Here is an 18,628-nt window from a genome sequence, read left to right as displayed (position 1 = left end):
TCATGATCTGAGTTTTCAAATTAAATGAGATAATGTAAGCAAACTCAGAGAATAATATCTGGAACATGCTAATGGTACAATAAAATTTAGGTGTTATTACTATTACTTTTATTAGTGTAGAATAATAAAATACTGTAGATTAGTACTTAGTTGTTTTGGTTGTGCAGCCTTAAACAAAATTTTTAATCTCTCATCTACTTTCTTCCTTTAAATCCTGCAACTGAAATTTCTTCTTCTTCAAAGGCTGAATTTGACACAATAATTACCACATAGTAAGTTTTCAATTAAGTATTTACTTGTGCTACTGTTTAAAAAAAGGGTTGAGGTAATCTACAAGATTACCTCTGTAAGATAAAATGGAAAATGTTAATAGATTTATATCAGGATAAAGGGAATAGAGAGGTAGAAAATTAAAATGAGACTAAATTATGCACCCCACCTCACCCCCAAAAGACTATTTATAAGGGAAGATGACCTCTTTCAAGGGATTAGAGAAAACTTTTCCCAAAAAGTGATGTTTCACCTGAGAACTGTGGGGATAACCCCTCAATTGCACAAAGGTTTGACTCCAGTATTCCTGGAAAATCAAAAAACATAATTTTCAGAGGACTGAAAGATAACACAAGTAGCTTGAATGCATAGAGCTTGAGAAAGTACTGATGTAGGTGTAAGGAAAAGTGGTCAGGAAGGCAGAGGCAGACCAGTAATTGGCTCCAAGATTACAATAGCAGTGCAGAGTTCAGACTTCACCCTAGAAGCAATATGAAGCCTATAAGGATTTTAAAGGAAGGAACAACATGATTACACTTTAAAATTATTACACGATTTTAAAAAATAGCACAGTGGTGTCCTGTAAAGAATGGATGTAAGGCAAAAGATTATGCAAAAATATAAATTAGGCCTCTGTGCAGAAGAAAATCATGCAGATTTGGCCTAGTGACTATGAGGTAATGGGAAGGAATGGTGAAGAGAGACTGAGGAACATGAAGAAAGAAGAAGACTTGTGGACCCACACCACCCCTGGGGTCTGGGAGAGCAGGAGGTGTCAATGTGATTCATTCTTCTCAGTAGCTCATTTCCCACATAGGCTTGTTACTGGGAAAGGCAGAAATAAAGGAGACTAGGAAATGGCACTTAAGATCTTTTGAGAGTTCTTTGGGAAGCCTAGAGCATTTGTAGTGTTCTTGATAATCCTTGTGGAAACCCAAGGAAGCTGGTGCTAATTCTGACCAGTAAGCCAGCCCTGAATGATCAAACAAAAACAAGGAGAATGTTGGAAGGAAGTAACATCTTCAATGATAGTCCACAGAAGATACAATTTCTAAGAGGAAGGAACCTGAGTCTGACTAAGCTGCATCCTCTCCTTCAAGGTCCTCACAAGGTGTCTGACAGGTAGGACTAAGGTATCATCTGACAGCTCAACTGGGAAAGGATCAGCTTTCAAGCTCACATGGTTATTGGTAGAATTAAGTCCTTCAAAAGCTATTGACCTGAGGACACTCAGTTCCTGCTAGATATTGGCTGAAAGCCACTCTAAGTTGCTTGCCACATGGGCTTCTACAACATGGCAGCTTGCTTCCTCAGTGTGAAAGTCAAGAAGGCCACAGAGAGTCATCCAGTCAGTCTAAAGTCACAACTTTATAAAACCTAAATAAATTTAGATCTGGTTGACTTCTACAATTTCTCCTGAATTTCCTAATTTAATTACTTGATGTTAGTTTACTAATTTAGTTTCTTTTTTTCATCTCTGAAATAAACTCTCTCATTGTTATTATGACCTAAGACTCTACATGAACTACACTTACACTAATAACCTTTTCTCCTGTCAGGTTCCTCCTTGCTCATTCACTGACCTTAAACCATACCTGTCTTCTTGCTATTCCTTGAACATTCCAACAAGTTTCTTGCCAAGCCCTTTTTACCTGTTGTCCTCTGGCCTGCAATTCTATTCCCCCTGATAGCCTCATAGCTCACCTACTCACTTCCTCTGGTTCTCTGCTCAAATGTCTCCTTATCAGAAAGACCTCCCTAGTCACTCTTTATTATCAAATATTCTCTCCCTGCCCCTTTATTCTGTATTCTTTTCCCCACTGATTTCATTTTTCTTCCTAACATGTATTACTGACATATATTTGGTTAAGAGTTTATTATCTGTCATTCCCCATTTTTCCGTTAAAATGTAAATCCATGAGAGCAGGAGCTTTTGCACAGTGTTATACCTCCAACAACTTATTAGCAGACTGGGTCCAGTTAAGAAATAACACTAAACTGGGGATATGATAGCATGTTCCTGTAATCCCAGGGACTCAGGAGGCTAAGGCAGGAGAATAGCAAGTTCAAAGCCAGCCTTAGCAATTTATCGAGGCCCTAAGCAACTTAGCAAGACCCTGCCTCAAAAGAAAAAGGGCTGGGAATGTAGCTCAGTGGTTAAGCACCCCTAGTATCAATACTTGGTACCAAAAAGAAAAGAAATAACACTAGGCATTTCAACTGGATACAGTGTGGTAACTCAGACATAATAAAGTAACTACTCATTCTCAGGGCTGGGGGAACAAAAAGGAAGAGGTTGGGACTTCTGAAGACAAATTACTGGCCAGCTGCTGTTACCTCTGCTGCTAGTATTTCAATAATGGGATGTTCTGGGAATCCATAAAGAGAATGAAAGTTGGGAAGGAGTCAATTGCCATTGTTACAACAACTTGACAGGAAGAGCAAAAATCAAAAAAGCAGTCCCTTCTTTTTCCTTCAGACTTCCAGAGTTGAAAAAAGTAGTTTAGGGCTGGGGATGTGGCTCAAGAGGTAGCGCGCTCTCCTGGCGTGCGTGCGGCCCGGGTTCGATCCTCAGAACCACATACAAACAAAGACGTTGTGTCCGCGGAAAACTAAAAAATAAATACTTAAAAAAAAGTAATTTGTGGACACCCAGCCCCAACATCACAGAACAGCATATAGGAGGACGGATTTGAAGCTGAGCGAGAAGATATTTTTTTGCAGGGGCGTTGGGGTGAGTTGGTATGGGAGATTGAACCTAAGGGCGAATAACCACTAAGCCATATCCTCAGCCCTATTTATTTTTTTTATTTTGAGACAGAGTATCTGTAGGTTGCTGAGGCTAGTTTTGAATGTGACCTGCCTCAGGCTTCCAAGTCGCTGGAATTACAGGCTTGCACCACTGTGCCCAATGAAAGAACTGAGCCATAGGAAACACAGACTTGAACAGTGCATAGTAAGTGTGGAATAAAAATCTATTGAATACTTCCTGCTACATAAACTGAGATGTTGAAAGCAGGATACTAAATATTGATATTGTTCATTATTGAATTGGGTGCTTATCTTAAATACCAGTTTATCTACTTCACCTCTTCTTGTTTCTCTTTTACCATTTCCTGCATCTTATAATTTGAATAATTTAGAACTCCAGCCACCAGCAACGGGGCAGGAAAAACGGTTCAATGCAAGAAGACTGAGGGAAAAGTTTTGTGTTGTTTTGCTTTGGTAAAGTGTGTGTGTGTGTGTGTGTGTGTGTGTGTGTGTGTGAGTGAGAGAGAGAGAGAGAAAGAATGGTCATCAGTGGTGACCTGGTGATAAACAATTCCAGAGGACTGGTTTTAAAAAAATCAATAATTAATGCAACATATTTCATAGTATGCAACACCTTCCACAATTCCAGTACAACAACCTTCCATCCTCTCATCCCTCTCTTCACACTCTTGGCCCCGTGAGTTTCTTGACCTTAGTGTTTTTGTAACAAAGAATGCCTGAAAGGCATTTTCAACTCTCCTCTACCTCCATCTCCAACTGTTATGAGAAAAAAGAAAAGAAAAAAAGAAAGAATGAATTTTGGAATATCCTTAGTGAAAGTCTCCGTTTTTTAATTTAACATCACATTTCTCAGGAAAACAGCACACTACCCCTTCAAACTCATTAAAGCATATGTCTTGCTTTTAAGAAAAGACGTATAGTACATTTTCCTACGGAAAAAGGTAGAGAGGGAAAAAAGCGGAGGAGGTTATGGAGCTTCCTTCACTGGTTTCCTTCCTTTATGTTAGGCAGAAGGAAAACTAACTTGCGTTGCCCCCTCTGAGGTTCGAACTCAGGACCTTCAGATTATGAGACTGACGCGCTGCCTACTGCGCTAAGGAGGCAACCTTGTTACAGCTTCACACGGATAATTTACCAATGTTACTGGAAAAAAAACTACTATAAATGTTCCGAATCATAGTTTTCCAAAGTAATGTAAAACTGTGGTTTAATTAGTGTCTAAAACGGTTTGTATGACAAAGGCACGCAGAAAAGGCAGGGACCGACATCCAAATTCAATCCCTTTCCCTGCGAATCTTTCTGCGGAGACTCTAAGGACTGTAAGGGCAACTGAGTCCAGATTTCACACATGTCCTGAACCGAATGAAAAGAGGGCAGATTTTTAAAAAGGTCTCAGGATTCTTCCTTATTTTTCTCTAGCAGCAACCGGTTCAAACCAACGACCCCAGACTTGCTTACACTCGAAATCCGAGGGCTTATTTAACCGGTCCAACCTCAGTGGGTGTAACACCTTCCTCCGGTTTTGGAGATTGCCGAGAGCCTCCCTCCCTCTCCTCCCGCGGCGTTGGGTCAGGAGTCACCTCGGAATGCTGTTGGGAGTAAGGGAGTTCCCGGGTTGTGATGGAGAGCTAAAGGGAGGGCCTGCCACTAATTAGCAAAAGAGAGTGGGAAAAGGTAGCCGAGAAAGTACTGGAAATAGGCAAAATATTTCAGGAACTCGGTAAGGAGGAAGTACTAGCCGAGCTGTCTAAATCCCTACGAATGATTCCACCCCTTTAAGGACGTGGGTACGAATCCCAAGGACACTGGTCCGTTTTATCTTTTTTCATAGCCAATAGACAGTTCTCACAACTTCCCTATTCAGGCAGGTTCCTCTCCTTCCATTACCTGTTTTCCCAGGCCAGAGGTCACACATATTTATTGTCTCTAAAGCTGATACGTAATAGGGCTTCAACTAATTATTTCATTTAACGAGTACTTACTGAGTACCTATTGTGTAATATCCCTTAATCATCATTGTAGTTTCATCACCCAGAACTATCCAAGGTATAACAGGCTTTTATTTAATTCATTTGTTTATTTTAAAAGTATTATTTTGCACCTACTATGTATCAGTTACTTATCTAGGCCTGCATAAACCTCAGTACTTCCTTATTCTATTATTAAATAAAGAGATGATCCTCAGTCTCCCTGAATCCGCTTTCACCTTGAGACGGGTCCTGCCTACACCACTGAAGCAAAAAATCTGTCAGATCCCGGAGAAGACCCTATTCTTAGCATTGCCACAGCGATGATACATAATCATTTCATAATCTGAACCCGGATTACCCTGATCTGAATTGAGGCGACTCTGCAAAAGACCCCATTCTTCGCCTCCCGACTGCCCCTTTACATTCCACTAGCTAGGGACGCTCAAGTCTCCCGGTGCGTCTCTTTCTTTCTGGGGCCACTGCTAGCAGTTGCCTCCGTCCTCATCGCTTTTCTTCATCCTCTAGGCCTCACCCTAGAAATTGCTTTCTCCTGGAAGCCTAGCTTGAAGTCTCCCTCCCACAAGGTTCAGGATTACATTTAGCAGCTGAGGATGATGAGGGGGATAGGAAAGATGATTCCCGCCCTGGAGCCTAATGGAGAAAATAAGCCTTTAATGATGGCCCTAATATGACACATTACTGTAAAAAAAAAAAAAAAAAAAAAAAAAAAAAACACTATGAATGACATCTGAGATATATTGTTACCAGAAAAAAAGAGTGCTACACAATAATACAAAAGAACAATGTATAGAAAGGGCACAGTTCAGATTGTTACCAGTGATGTTATCAGGAGAGAGGAAAAGAGATTATAAATTTTATTTTCAACATTTGTTTGAGTTGTTAAAATAATGAGTTTATATTTATTTTACAAATTCAATAAGTGAATTAATGAATTCATAAAGAAATTTAAAAAAAAACTCAATCTGATGAGTGCAGCAAAGAAGAAAGACAGCATGCTGGGAACACAAATCAGATCTGGGCTCAATCATCTTTTTTTTTTTTTTTTTTTTTTTTGGCAGCTTCTAATCATATTACCTATTCTTAATTGGGTATTCCTCTCGGTATGTTTTGGGTACACTCTGTTATCACTCAATCCATCACTTATTTTAGCACTAACCATACTTCTTGAAAAGTTTTCTGAAATTGTCTGCTTTTTCCCATACATTATAAATTTTGTCAAAAGCGGAATCATTTTTCTCTTTCCCACGTCATGAAAATTAGTACTTATGGTAAGTTTTTGTGAATAAATACACGAAACAATGTCTTTCCAATTTGAGAAATGTGCAAATCATACAGAGATGAGGAGCCTGGATGGAAAACAATGAGATCTTAAGTTTTAGGTGTATTATGTGTTATTAAGTCCCTCCAACAGGACACTCCTGCTGAGTTAGGTTCCAGATCATTGATTATACCAAGAGCAAGTATGCAAGTATGCTTTTCGTGGACTGAGCTCTACTACCAGTAACTGCAAACCATTCTTGCTTAGATTACCAGGAAACAGCTGTTTCTAGATTGTGGAACTCAGATATCTCTTCCACTACTCATTCTCCTTGGTGACTTTCATGTGTTTGCATTCATTTTGCAATATCTGTGAGCCAATTATGGGCAATTTCAAGAAAATAGTTAAGCCTTCTTAACCTCAAACTCAAGAATAAATAAATCCACCCATGCCCTCTATTTTCCAGGTCTCTACTCATTGTTCTTTCCAGAAGATAAAGTTCCAAAGGTGAAAGAGAGAATAGTCATCTAGACTTACTCCCTTTTTCCTTCTTTGGAGGGAAATTTAAAACCTACAGTTCAAAAGTAGGCTTTTGAGGTTCTGGTGTCATATTTAAACTAATGAACACCCTCACACCTTTGGTGCTAGGGATCTGCCTATGTGCATACTAAACAAGCACTCCATCACTGAGCTACATCCCCAGCTTGTTAGCCTCCCCTCCTTTTCTTTCCTTCCTTCTTTCTTAAACAAGGTGGTGGTTTGTGAAGTAAAAAGGGTGCCACCAGAGCTAGGGAAGAAAGACCTTAACTAGATCTGAGATAGTATAAACCATCTTTTAAGGCTAGGACATTCCAGCAGATAGTATGGAGAGTTTATGTTTACAAAGGGAGGGAGTATGCACCTGAGAGGACTTTATAATCACCTATCCAGAAGTCTTTGGATTTCACACTACACTATTTCCCAAAACTCTATTCAATTCCATTTCTATTAATTGACTTTTTTTTAACAGGCACCTTGCTTGGATGAAGACATTCAAAAGAATGGATGCCAGAAAATGATTCCAGGATTCCTGGGTATCCACTTGGTGCTGGGACCGGGAAAGCCAAGAACGAAATGGAAAAAGAAGAGGAAGGGGAGAAGGAGGATTTAACTCCCTTTAGACTTGTCAGAATTAGCCTATGGAATGAAGGCAAAAAGAAATTCTCCAAAAAAATCTGAGGCTGGGCTACCCTACTGAGTATTCATTCGTTTGTCCATCCATCTGCCCTTCATTCGTTCATTCATTCACTCACCCTTTCATCTATGCATTCATGGAACAAACACTGAACTTCAATTAAGTACCAGACCTTGGGCTATATTAAAGCAGAGTGAAGATTCTGTCCTGTAATTACGGCACTTTGGAGAGGAAAGATAGATTTTAAAAGTTCAGACTCATGATTACAACTGAGGGGAAGCACTAAGATAGACGGAGTTAGCTCTAGATGTCTTCAGAAACCGATAAAATGAGTCAGTGACGCGGAAAAAGGGCTATGTTATATATGTCATTGTTCCCTTTCAAACGCTGGGGCTAAAATCAAGTTTGTCCTTTCATGGGTCGGAAATGAAAGGAAATTAGTCTCCCGAGGTAACAATATTCTTGAATCAAATCCCGCCCCTCCTGAGATGGAAGGAAAGAAACCTGGGAAGAAGCAGCAGTGGAAACAGTGTGTGACTCCTCCCCTCCCCCTCCCAACCTACGTTTGGCGTTTCTAACGCCCGGCCGCTGGAAAGTGGGGATATTTTCTATCCGGAAAAAAAAAATACCCTTGTAAAAATTATATTACATTAATTAGGATGCAAATACAGAGCTTTTATTTAAAGTGATATTTCATTTTCAATTTGTTTGATATAGTTCATTTTTCAAGAGTACAAAGAGACCTCAGATGGACAGTGTGTCCAGAGCTTGTCCGGAAGGGTTCCATGGTGTAATGGTTAGCACTCTGGACTCTGAATCCAGCGATCCGAGTTCAAATCTCGGTGGAACCTTTCGTATTGTCTGTCTTTTGCTTCTCTTTCTCTGGTCTCAAACAGTGTAATTTTCACCTTTTGAATTCCAAGTCTTTAGATTTTGATGAGCTCTGACAATGAGAAAAGGATATGTGACATGCAGTCCCAGTAATCAGTGAATTCTGAATCATTCTTTAATCACCGAATATATGTAATGAGCCTTTCTGTTCCCATCACACTAATTTCGTACCTCCTACTCCCCCTTGATGTCCCCAGGTTACAGCGAATTTAGTAAATGTGACTTTAATGAGCTGGCCAGAGAACAGGACAAAACGAGCTTTGTGATTAATAAACAAACAGGAAAAGGAAGAGGACCGATCTCAGTAAAGGTCCGTCATTTTAGTTAATATTAAACAGGAAAAAAAATAGAATAAGAGTAAAGAAATGGCTGAAATTATGGACCTCAAATAAACAAAAGTACCTGTGTCAGAAGTGGGATTCGAACCCACGCCTCCATTCGGAGACCAGAACCCTCAAACAGGAGGAAGCAAGGCTTGAGTCTGGCGCCTTAGACCACTCGGCCATCCTGACACACCCGGAGGTTTTTCTGAAATCATTATATTCTTCAATTGTAATGAATGTCCACACAGTGCAAACTACTACATTTAAAAAAAATAGTTTAACCAAAGAAATAGAAATACGAGTCGTTATAAGTAAACTGAATCCTCTTTCTTCGTAAAATCAGAAATTCTGAGCAACTCGTGAGGTTTTCCTCCTAATCCGGACTAGAATTTAAAGTTTCTCTCCCCTCACTTCCTCCCATGCCCAGTGTACAGAAGCGTGAAGATCCCAACAACATGGCACTGACTCCAGACTAGGCAAGAAAGTCCCCTTTATCCGTGATGTGAAAGGACACAAAGCACGGGCTCGGTTCCGAATGCTGCATGGCAAACCAAGCGAGTTGTGCAGGAAAGTGATCCAGAGATATGGACCATGTGAGTAAGCCTATGTAGACAAGAAGGGCAGGATGAGTGGGCGACTGGGGCCTTGAGCAGGAAGACTGGCTGTAAAAGTAACAGGAGTTGGTCTGATCGGGAGTTGAAAGAGGGAGAATAGCTGATGTGAAAAAACATAATGGCAGAAGGAAATATCAACAGAGAGCCAACATCCCCAGATCCCTTCACCAAACTTGCAGAACTAGACAAACAAGTTCATTCTGCTGAGGTGAATACTACTGCAAACTAGTACTACAGATAACAACAGACACAGACATTTATAAAGGTCCTCCGAAGAAATGGCCAGGTATCAATGTGATATCTAAAGAATCTCCAGTCCAAAATTTTGGCCCAGATCTACAGAACACCCAGCATCCGATTTTTCATTCATAATGTTAAATATGAATGACAATCAAGGACAACCAGATCTTTTTTGGAAATATTTCTACAATAAAGACAAGGATGAATACAAACAGGTCGGGAGGATCTAAGAGGAAACTAATACAAATGCAAGAATTTGGATGTCTTTTTAAAAAATTACAATTAAATCCTCAAGGAGAAGAAAGAAGATATTGCACTAATGAAACAAGAGAAGGCAAGGGAAACTCTTAAAATTAATATTATAATGGCAGAATTATTTTTGTAAATTTCAAAATAAAGTTGGAGAAATCTCTTAGAAAGTAGGGTGAAGAATGAGAAATGGAAGAGGATCAATAAGAAAATAATAGTGTAGAATAAAAGATTTATCCTCATACTACTGGGGCCTCCAGAAAAGAGGAGAAAATGAAGGAAATGAGATAAAGACAATAGATATAAAATTATTTTTCAGAACTAAAGACCTCAAATCTACAGATTTAAAGTCCACCAAATGTCCTGAATAATATGTAGAGAGGCAACCCTTTGAGGCATGTCATCACAAAACATCAAAAAATGAAGATCCTAGGGCTGGGGTTAAGGTAAGGGTTAGGGTTAGGGTTGGGGTTAAGGTTAGGGTTAGTTGTTTTGTTTTGTTTTTTCTTGAAACAGGGTCTCACAATGTTGCCCAGGCTGGTATTGACCTTCTGAACTCAAGAGATCTTCCCTTAGCTTCTTGAGTAACTAGAACTATAGGTGTAGGCCACAACCAGGAAATTGATATGGATATAATCTACTGATATTTATTTCTCACCATTTTCATATGCATTCATGTGTTTGTGTGTTTAGTTCCATGTAATTTTATTGTATATGTAAATAGCATACAACCAACACCACAATCAAGACAGAACTGTTCCATTGCAAGGTTCTCTGGTGCTACCATCTTAAAGCCTCAGATACTTCTTTCCTTCCCCTCTGTAAACCCTGGCAACTACTAGTCTGTTCCCTAGCTCTATAATTTTGACATGTCAAAAGAAAGAAAGAATGTTATGAGTGGAATAATACAGATTGTATGTAACCTTTTGAAATTTATATTTTTACCTGGCACAATTTGCATTTAAATTGATCCATTTAAATTGTTTCAATAGTTCATTCACTTTTAGTGTTCCATGGTACGGATATACCATAGTTTATATAACAACTTGCCATTCAAGGATATGCAGTTGTTTCCAAGCTTGACTGTTATGAATAGTGCTTTGTGCTGATTTTTGTGTGAACATGTTTTAATTTTTCTGAAATAAATGCCATTGATATTCAGATTTGAGATTCAAAACTGCAGTAGCTATTTTGCTACCTTATCAGAGAAACTTCCCCTGATCACCTAATAAGACTCCATCACTTTCCATCCTCCATATCCTGCCTCATTTCTCTTCATGGTATCTTTTACACTATTTCATATTTGATTCTTAGTTTATTTATTTTCTGTCTTTCCCTCTAAAAAGTAACTGCAGAAACTCAAGAACTTTGTTTTGTTCCCCAGTGTCCTGGAGACTAGAAGAGTGCCTGGCATAGTCAATACAATGACTGGCACACTCAACAAACATTTGTTGAATTAATGAATACATGAATTTCAGATCTCCATTCATATTGGCATATATTGATCTAACACGTTCATTTTTGTTAAAGCATAGCACTCCATTGTAAGCCTGCATAGTATTTTCCACTAACTTGTTCCCTAATGAACTATTTTTATGAAGGTTCCAGTATTTTACAAATCCAAACAATGCTGTAAGGACAATACTTGTATAAACAATCATCTGTGCAAATGGAAGAAAAGTGGAGTAGAAGGTTGCCGCAGCCGGCTGGCTGGGCAAAATAGCGGGGGTGGGGGGGTGGGGGGGGTGACCAAGAACTTGTGTAGATTGATACAGCAGGAGTAGGAGCCATTTATTGTAGGACAACAGAGGTATTTATACATTCCACACAGCTTATCTTAATTAGCATAAACTAGATACATCAGTCAACCAATAAGAAATCTCCACACTTAATGGCTTGCTGGTGTTACTTCACAAACCACTCCCTCTGGCATTTTGCCAGGCGCCATCCAGACTTGTTTACAGACTCTAACAGAAGGTTCAAAAAGTATGTGCATTTTTAAAAACTTAGCTACTGTTAAATTGCTTTCAATGATGTTCTTTCCGCTTATATTCCCACAGTGTGTTGGAATCTATATTTTCACATTCTTTTTTTTTTTTACTTTTTAATTTATTCTTTTTAGTTATACATGACAGTAGAATGTATTTTGACATATCATATATACCTGGAGTATAACTTCCCATTCTTATGGTTGTACATGATGTAAAATTACACTGGTTGTATATTCATATATGAACATAGGAAAGTTATTATTTATTCTATTGTCTTTCCCATTCCCACCCCACCATCCTGTCCCCCATGCCAACCTGTCCAATCCAGTGAACCCCCATCTCATCCTATCCCCTTTATTTTCACTTTCTTAACAATACTGAGTATTGTCAAGGTCTCCCATCTTTCATAACATTATAAATTAAAAGGAGTATCACCACTATGCAAAGGTTTATTGGTGGGGCTGGGGTTGTGGCTCAGTGACACAGTGCTGGCCTCGAATGTGCGAGGCCTTGGGTTCAATCCTCAGCACCACATAAAAATAAATAAGTAAAATAAAGGTATTGTGTCCAAATACAACTAAAAATTAAATATTTTAAAAAAGGTTTATTGGCCATTTATTCTTTTCCCTTGAACCATCTGTTCATATACTTTACTCATTTTCCTTCTCTTTTTGTTTTTACTTGTCAAAGTATTTTGTCTTTTTTTGTTATTGTTGTTTCAATTAGTTATACATGACAGCAGAATGCATTTCGACTCATTGTACACAAATGGAGCACAACTTTTCATTTTTCTGGTTATGCATGATGCAGAGTCACATCATTTGTGCAATCATACATGTACATAGGGTAATAGTATCTGTCTCATTCTACAATCCTTCCCAGTCCCATACTTCCTCCCCTCCCCTCACTCCCCTCTGCCCAATCCAAAATTCCTCCATTCTTTCCTTGCCCCCTGAACCTCATTATTGATTAGCATCCACATATCAGAGAAAATATTTGGCCTTTGGTTTTTTGAGATTGGCTTATTTCACGTAACAAGATATATACTCCAGGTCCATCATTTACCTTTAAATCCATAATTTCATTCTTCTTTAAGACTGAGTAATATTCCATTGTGTGTATGTATATCACAGTTTCTTTATCCATTCATCTAGGACCTGAAAGATGATCAATTATGCCTGGACAGGCCAAAGCCAGGAGAAACTCTGGTGGAGGTCCGTAGGGGTCCTGACATGCAAATCCACAAATTCGTAGTCTGACCTAGGTATAGGGGTAAAGACTAATCGAACCATCTAGTAGCTGATTCCCTCTGAAGTTTTCCTCAGGATAGCTGGTGCTCTCACAGAAAAAAAAAAAAAGATCTTTTAAGGAAATTCATCTGGTCTTATTTGTTAAAAATATCTTCCCAGTTCTCCTTTAGCATTCAAATATTTTGAGGTATTTTTTCATGTAGAAATTGTTTGATTTTTAATTTTATGTGTCGAGTTTCTGTTCTCGCTATTAAAAGGCTCAGGTGTCACTCCAGGAAAACTGGGTTGACTGGACTGCGCAAAATAACCACACAAGAGACACAAATACCATTTTCTTTGGGGTCGCTGTGAGGGGTCCTCTGACCTTAAGGGTCTGCAGGAAGAGAGAGAGAGAGAGAGAGAGCGAGTGTGCACACACGTGTACACACAGACACACAAACACAAATGCATGTGTGCTAACCCCTTTTATTGAGGAGAAGCTATTCAAATGAGGTAAGGGGTCAGGTTTCAGGGGGCCGAGTCCAGCTTCATGATGTCCACTGTCAGCAGGTTGACTGCAGCAGGCCACACCCAAGGGCACAGTAAGGGAAGGGGACTCACACTAGGCACTTCCATGGAACATTTTATCCTAAACAGGGCAAGGGGTAATATTACAAAGGAATAGGTGAGCATAGCCCTACCCATGGGGCTATAGGAAGACACACCGAGCAGGAAGACAGTCACTCGAACCCTAGAAGAGCGGGGCAGTCTAGCAGCATGGGTGCCAGATGCCACATCGCCCAGCAGGAGAGTTAACTCAGTCACATGCGAGGTTGGTCTCCACATTTATGTAATCAAATCAATCAATTTGTGGCTTCTGGATTGGAGTAACATTTAGAAAGAAATTTTTTAAAGTCAATCAGGTTGAGCTAGGATGGTAGTCAGGGGTAGAGCACTTGCCTAGCATGTGGGAGGCAATGGGTTCAATCCTTAGCACCATATAAAAATAAATAAATAAATAAATAAAATAAAGGTATTGTGTCCATCTACAACTAAAAAAAAATTAAAAAAAAAAAATCAAGGGCTGGGGATGTGGCTCAAGCGATAGCGCGCTCGCCTGGCATGCGTGCGGCCCGGGTTCCATCCTCAGCACCACATACAAAGATGTTGTGTCCACCGAAAACTAAAAAATAAATATTAAAAAAAAAATCAATCAGAAAGCAGGCTCAGTAGCGAACATCTGTAATCCCAGCTGCTCAGGAGGCTGAGGCAGGAGGATTGCGAGTTAAAAAGCCAGCCTCAGCAAAAGTGAGGTACTATGCAACTCAATGAGACCCCCATCTCTAAATAAAATACAATATATATATATATATATATATATATATATATATAATAAATACAATATATATAATAAATAAAATACAATATATATATATATATATATATACACACATGTATACATATATATTACATATATATATGTTAGAGTCTGTAAACAAGTCAAAATTACACCTGGCATTTTGCCAGGGGAATGTTAGAGTTCGTAAACAAGTCTGGATGGTGCCTGGCAAAATGCCAGAGGGAGTGGTTTGAGAAGTAACAAAAGCGAGCCATTAAGTGTGGAGATTTCTTATTGGTTGACTGATGTATCTAGTTTATGCTAATTAGACAAGCTGTGTGGAATGTATAAATACTGCTCCTGTCCTGCAATAAACGGCTCCTACTCCTGCTGTATCAACGTAAACAAGTTGTTCGTCACCCCCCCCCCCCTGCAGCCGGACTGCGGCAGATGGTGGCCCGTTATGGGGAGCCCCAGGACACTCGGGGGTAAGTGACGGGGGAAAAAAAAAGCTTCCCGTCCATAGATAGGACGGGAGCAAATCTGCTCGTCCCCAGGCAGATAGGGCAAGAGAAAAAATGGCGATTTTGAGAAAATGGAGAAGATTGATACAGTATGTTTGTGTCTTGTTTTGTCTTGAAATGTTGTATTGTCTTTGTGATGAAAATATGGAAGGGGTGAGAAGTAAATTACTAAGGGAAGGAGGCACCCCAGTGAAACCAAGAATAATTAGGGCATGTGTTGATAAGAGCCCAGGAACTCTAGTCAGAAAGAAAAAGAAAGTTCAGAAGAAGAAGGATTATCAGGAAAAAAGTTGCAGCAAAAGGCTATTACTAAATACTTTTCATTACCGGAGGGTGCGTGAAGCGGAGAGGCGGCTGCCGAGTGTGCAAGCTGGTCACAGCGCAGCAAGGATTTTCCAAGAGGCGGCGGCGACTGGCCCTTCCCGCCTCCTGGCCGGGGAGCTGGCTCTTCCACTGCTGCGAGCCCAAATCTAGACCTGACCTGGAGGCACAGTCTCGCAGGCTCTTGCTCCCTGTGCCCAGTAGCAGTTTGAGTCCGGGACACTCCCCAGGGCGATCTGGGGCTACCCAGGCGCTACAGCCAACAGAAGACACTACCAGCGTCCCTGATGTTTGGTCATTTTCAATGCCAATAACTAAGCTACAATGGTTCTCCCACACCTGGAAGCTGATGAGTAATGAGCACTATTAATGCTTATTTCAAATGTAAAAAACCTTGAGATAATATACTAAATTGTTCAGAAGGTTGTTTTCTTAGTAGAATGCTACAGGATTTTCTTTAGCCTTCGTCCCAGTGCCGGTAAAGACCAAGGTGGAAGAATTTCCAGTGTTGCTGAAAACCGGACGAAACTTCAGCTGAGAAACAGACGACACTTCGGAGCTGTTGCTGTTTCTGCTACTACAGCTTAGGCTAGCTGCCTGCAAAACTTACCTGGACTGTGATTTAAGCTAGCTTCCTGCAGAACTTACCTGGACTATGAACTTACCTGGACTGTGAGTTAATCTATTGAGACACTGCTTTATCTGGACTGAGACAACAAACTGTAATCTACAACAAATTGTAACTCGGTATCTTTGCTAACGCTGTCATTGCTGGTATAATTTTTCCAAGGGCTTCTTGCATGGAGCCATCAATTGGCTTGGTATTGTGGCATTTTGTATCCTCCCTTTCTGTTTGTAGCAGGTTATTTATGGTGTTTCTGTAAAAACCACTATGGTCGTTATTTATATTAAACAAAAGGGGGAAATGTTAGAGTCTGTAAACAAGTCAAAATTACACCTGGCATTTTGCCAGGGGAATGTTAGAGTTCGTAAACAAGTCTGGATGGTGCCTGGCAAAATGCCAGAGGGAGTGGTTTGAGAAGTAACAAAAGCGAGCCATTAAGTGTGGAGATTTCTTATTGGTTGACTAATGTATCTAGTTCATGCTAATTAGATAAGCTGTGTGGAATGTATAAATACTGCTCCTGTCCTGCAATAAACGGCTCCCTCTTCTGCTGTATCAATCTACACAAGTTGCTCATCACCCCCCCCCCCACTCGGTTATTTTGCTGCAGCCGGACTGCGGTATATATATATATATATAATGTAATATATATATATTACATATATATGGTAGATGGACACAATACCTTTATTTTGTTTATTTTTATGTGGTGCCTGGATGGAACCCAGTGAGTGCCTCATGCATGCTTGGCCAGCGCTCTACCACTGAGCCATGACCCCAGCTGGCTGGGTTGATTTTTTTTTTTTTTAAGATATTTTATTTTATTTTTAGTTGTAGTTGGACACAATACCTTTATTTTATTTATTTAGTTTTATGTGGTGCTGAGGATTGAACCCAGGCCTTGCACATGCTAGGCAAGCGCTCTACCACTGAGCCCCAGCCCCAGCCCGCTGGGTTAATTTTTTAAATTGAAACTTTTTTTTTTTTAAAGTTTTTTGAATTGATCTAAAATATATTTTGGTGTAACAAGTGAGATGTGATTTTTTTTTCCTATCAAACAGCTTGTTAATAATTCCAAGATCATTTACTGAATGTACAGCACCAATCTGCAATTTTTTTCTTTCTCTTATACTAAACTCTTATTGACATTGTGGTCTATGTCTCAATTTCTTATTGTGTTCCATCAATCTGTTGGCTATTTTTTACATTATGTGTTGTACCTTGTGTTTTTCCTATTTTTTCCAGACTAACTCTGAAAAGTATCTCTTGGCTAAGGGTAGATAAGAGGAGATAAGAGGAAGTAGAAATATTTTCTGTCTCATGGAGTCCTATTCAGTTTGCTGCTTGGAAGACAAGAGGGTGTCAACAGTGTCAAATGCCTGTGAGATGTCAAATGGAGATTGTCAAAGATTCCCTGGATTTAGCCAATACAACAGAAATCACTAGTTCCCTTAGGCAATGTAGATTGAGGAAAGTTAGCAAATAGAAAATTACTTTAAAACATTTTATTAATCCATATATATTATTTATAGGGCCTGTAGATCAAAGAGTTTAGTCAATGTTTTGTAGACAAAAGGGAAATTTTGAAGATTTCTGAATAAGAAGTGAAAGAATGAAAAAAGCACTATAGTTTTTAAGGATGATTATCTCCTTGGAGGTGATACATAAATGGATTGGAGAAAAAGACTACAAAGAGACAAGTACCTGAAAGGGTTGCATTTATCTGGCTACAAATTCTTTTCAAAAACATTTGCAAACTGATACATTGTTTCAATGATATAGGTCAGGGTATAGTAACAAAAATTAAAATGAACAGGCAACTTGATCAATAGAGCAGATCATAATTGAATTAAATCTATAGGGTGAAAGGAAGATAGTAATCATTTAAGAAAGGGGACTAATAGTGATTACGGAATATAAATCTTCCCTTTCCTTTACTCCCACACCATCCCGCTAATCTATTTTGTTCTTCAATTCTTTACTTCCAGATCATCTGCCTCCAGAAGTTATGAGGGGCTAAGATAATGAAGCCAGAATTAGACAGTCAGTCAGTGTAGATAGGTAAATCGAGTCAGGTTGGATCAAGGAGGCCAATTTTGAAAGGACTTTGGAGACTGTCCCCTGAGGGATTAAAATGTTAATTCCTTCAGAGCCCTTCCTCTACCCTAATCAAGAACCTGCCCCAGCTCCAACCAGTTGCCAAGGTAACCAGTCCCAGGAATTTCCCCTCTACAAGGAGCTATAAGGTTGTTAATGTGTACTTGGCTACTCCATCCTGCCCTTCCCCCTTCAGCCCACCTGTTTCCCACCTTTTGGCCCTCCTACCAAGCATTCCTGGGCCTAGTCACCTATGCGGGAAGGAGAAAGATAAGTGGGGAAAGGCATACAAAAAGGGCAGAACACCTCACTTATTAGGATACCAGCTAAGGGGCCCCTTCTTCCTCCCAGACAGAAGTCTATGTTACCCCTTTTTAAATAAATCCTGCTTCATATGCTTGCCTCAGTGTGCTTCTCTAATGCTCAAACTTCAACATGTGGGGAAGCAGGACTACACAATCAATCCTAAAAAACAAAGTCAATCTCCAGGCCTGTGTCCCTAAAATAAGGATATGATAGGTAGCCTTATCTACCATCATATCTTTTGTATTTATACACTGTTTTGACATTTTATTCTTTTCAAAGTAAATCAGAGTAGAAATACACTTAATTTCTCCAAATCTCAATTGTGACTCAATTTCAAACCAGGATAAAACTTTGATGTGGCCTGGCATTTTACTGAAATGCTCTAAAGTGATTTACACTTGAGGTTTCAACACT

The 18,628-nt window shown here is 39.5% G+C and overlaps 1 long non-coding RNA gene and 3 other non-coding genes across 4 annotated transcripts; 1 reads left to right on the top strand and 3 right to left on the bottom strand.

Annotated features, from left to right (window-relative positions):
• Positions 1-4,072: 4,072 nt before the first annotated feature.
• Trnam-cau (transfer RNA methionine (anticodon CAU)) lies at positions 4,073-4,145 on the bottom strand. The gene has a single exon. It is a non-coding gene; the product is annotated as a tRNA-Met (tRNA).
• Positions 4,146-8,119: 3,974 nt separating this feature from the next.
• On the bottom strand, positions 8,120-15,642 carry LOC124103199 (uncharacterized). The gene is made up of 3 exons (XR_006855123.2): positions 15,193-15,642; positions 8,759-8,884; positions 8,120-8,408 (listed from the first exon to the last, which is right to left on the bottom strand). It is a non-coding gene; the product is annotated as an uncharacterized LOC124103199 (long non-coding RNA).
• On the top strand, positions 8,245-8,316 carry Trnaq-cug (transfer RNA glutamine (anticodon CUG)). Its single transcript has one exon. It is a non-coding gene; the product is annotated as a tRNA-Gln (tRNA).
• Positions 8,762-8,868, bottom strand: Trnal-caa (transfer RNA leucine (anticodon CAA)). The gene is made up of 2 exons: positions 8,831-8,868; positions 8,762-8,807 (listed from the first exon to the last, which is right to left on the bottom strand). It is a non-coding gene; the product is annotated as a tRNA-Leu (tRNA).
• Positions 15,643-18,628: the final 2,986 nt, after the last annotated feature.

Source organism: Marmota monax, unplaced genomic scaffold, assembly GCF_021218885.2.
Source record: "Marmota monax isolate L192 unplaced genomic scaffold, Marmota_monax_Labrador192_F-V1.1 WCK01_AAM20220418_F8-fsc00280, whole genome shotgun sequence".
Taxonomy (NCBI): Eukaryota; Metazoa; Chordata; class Mammalia; order Rodentia; family Sciuridae; genus Marmota; species Marmota monax.
This window is presented reverse-complemented; position numbering and strand designations above follow the sequence as displayed.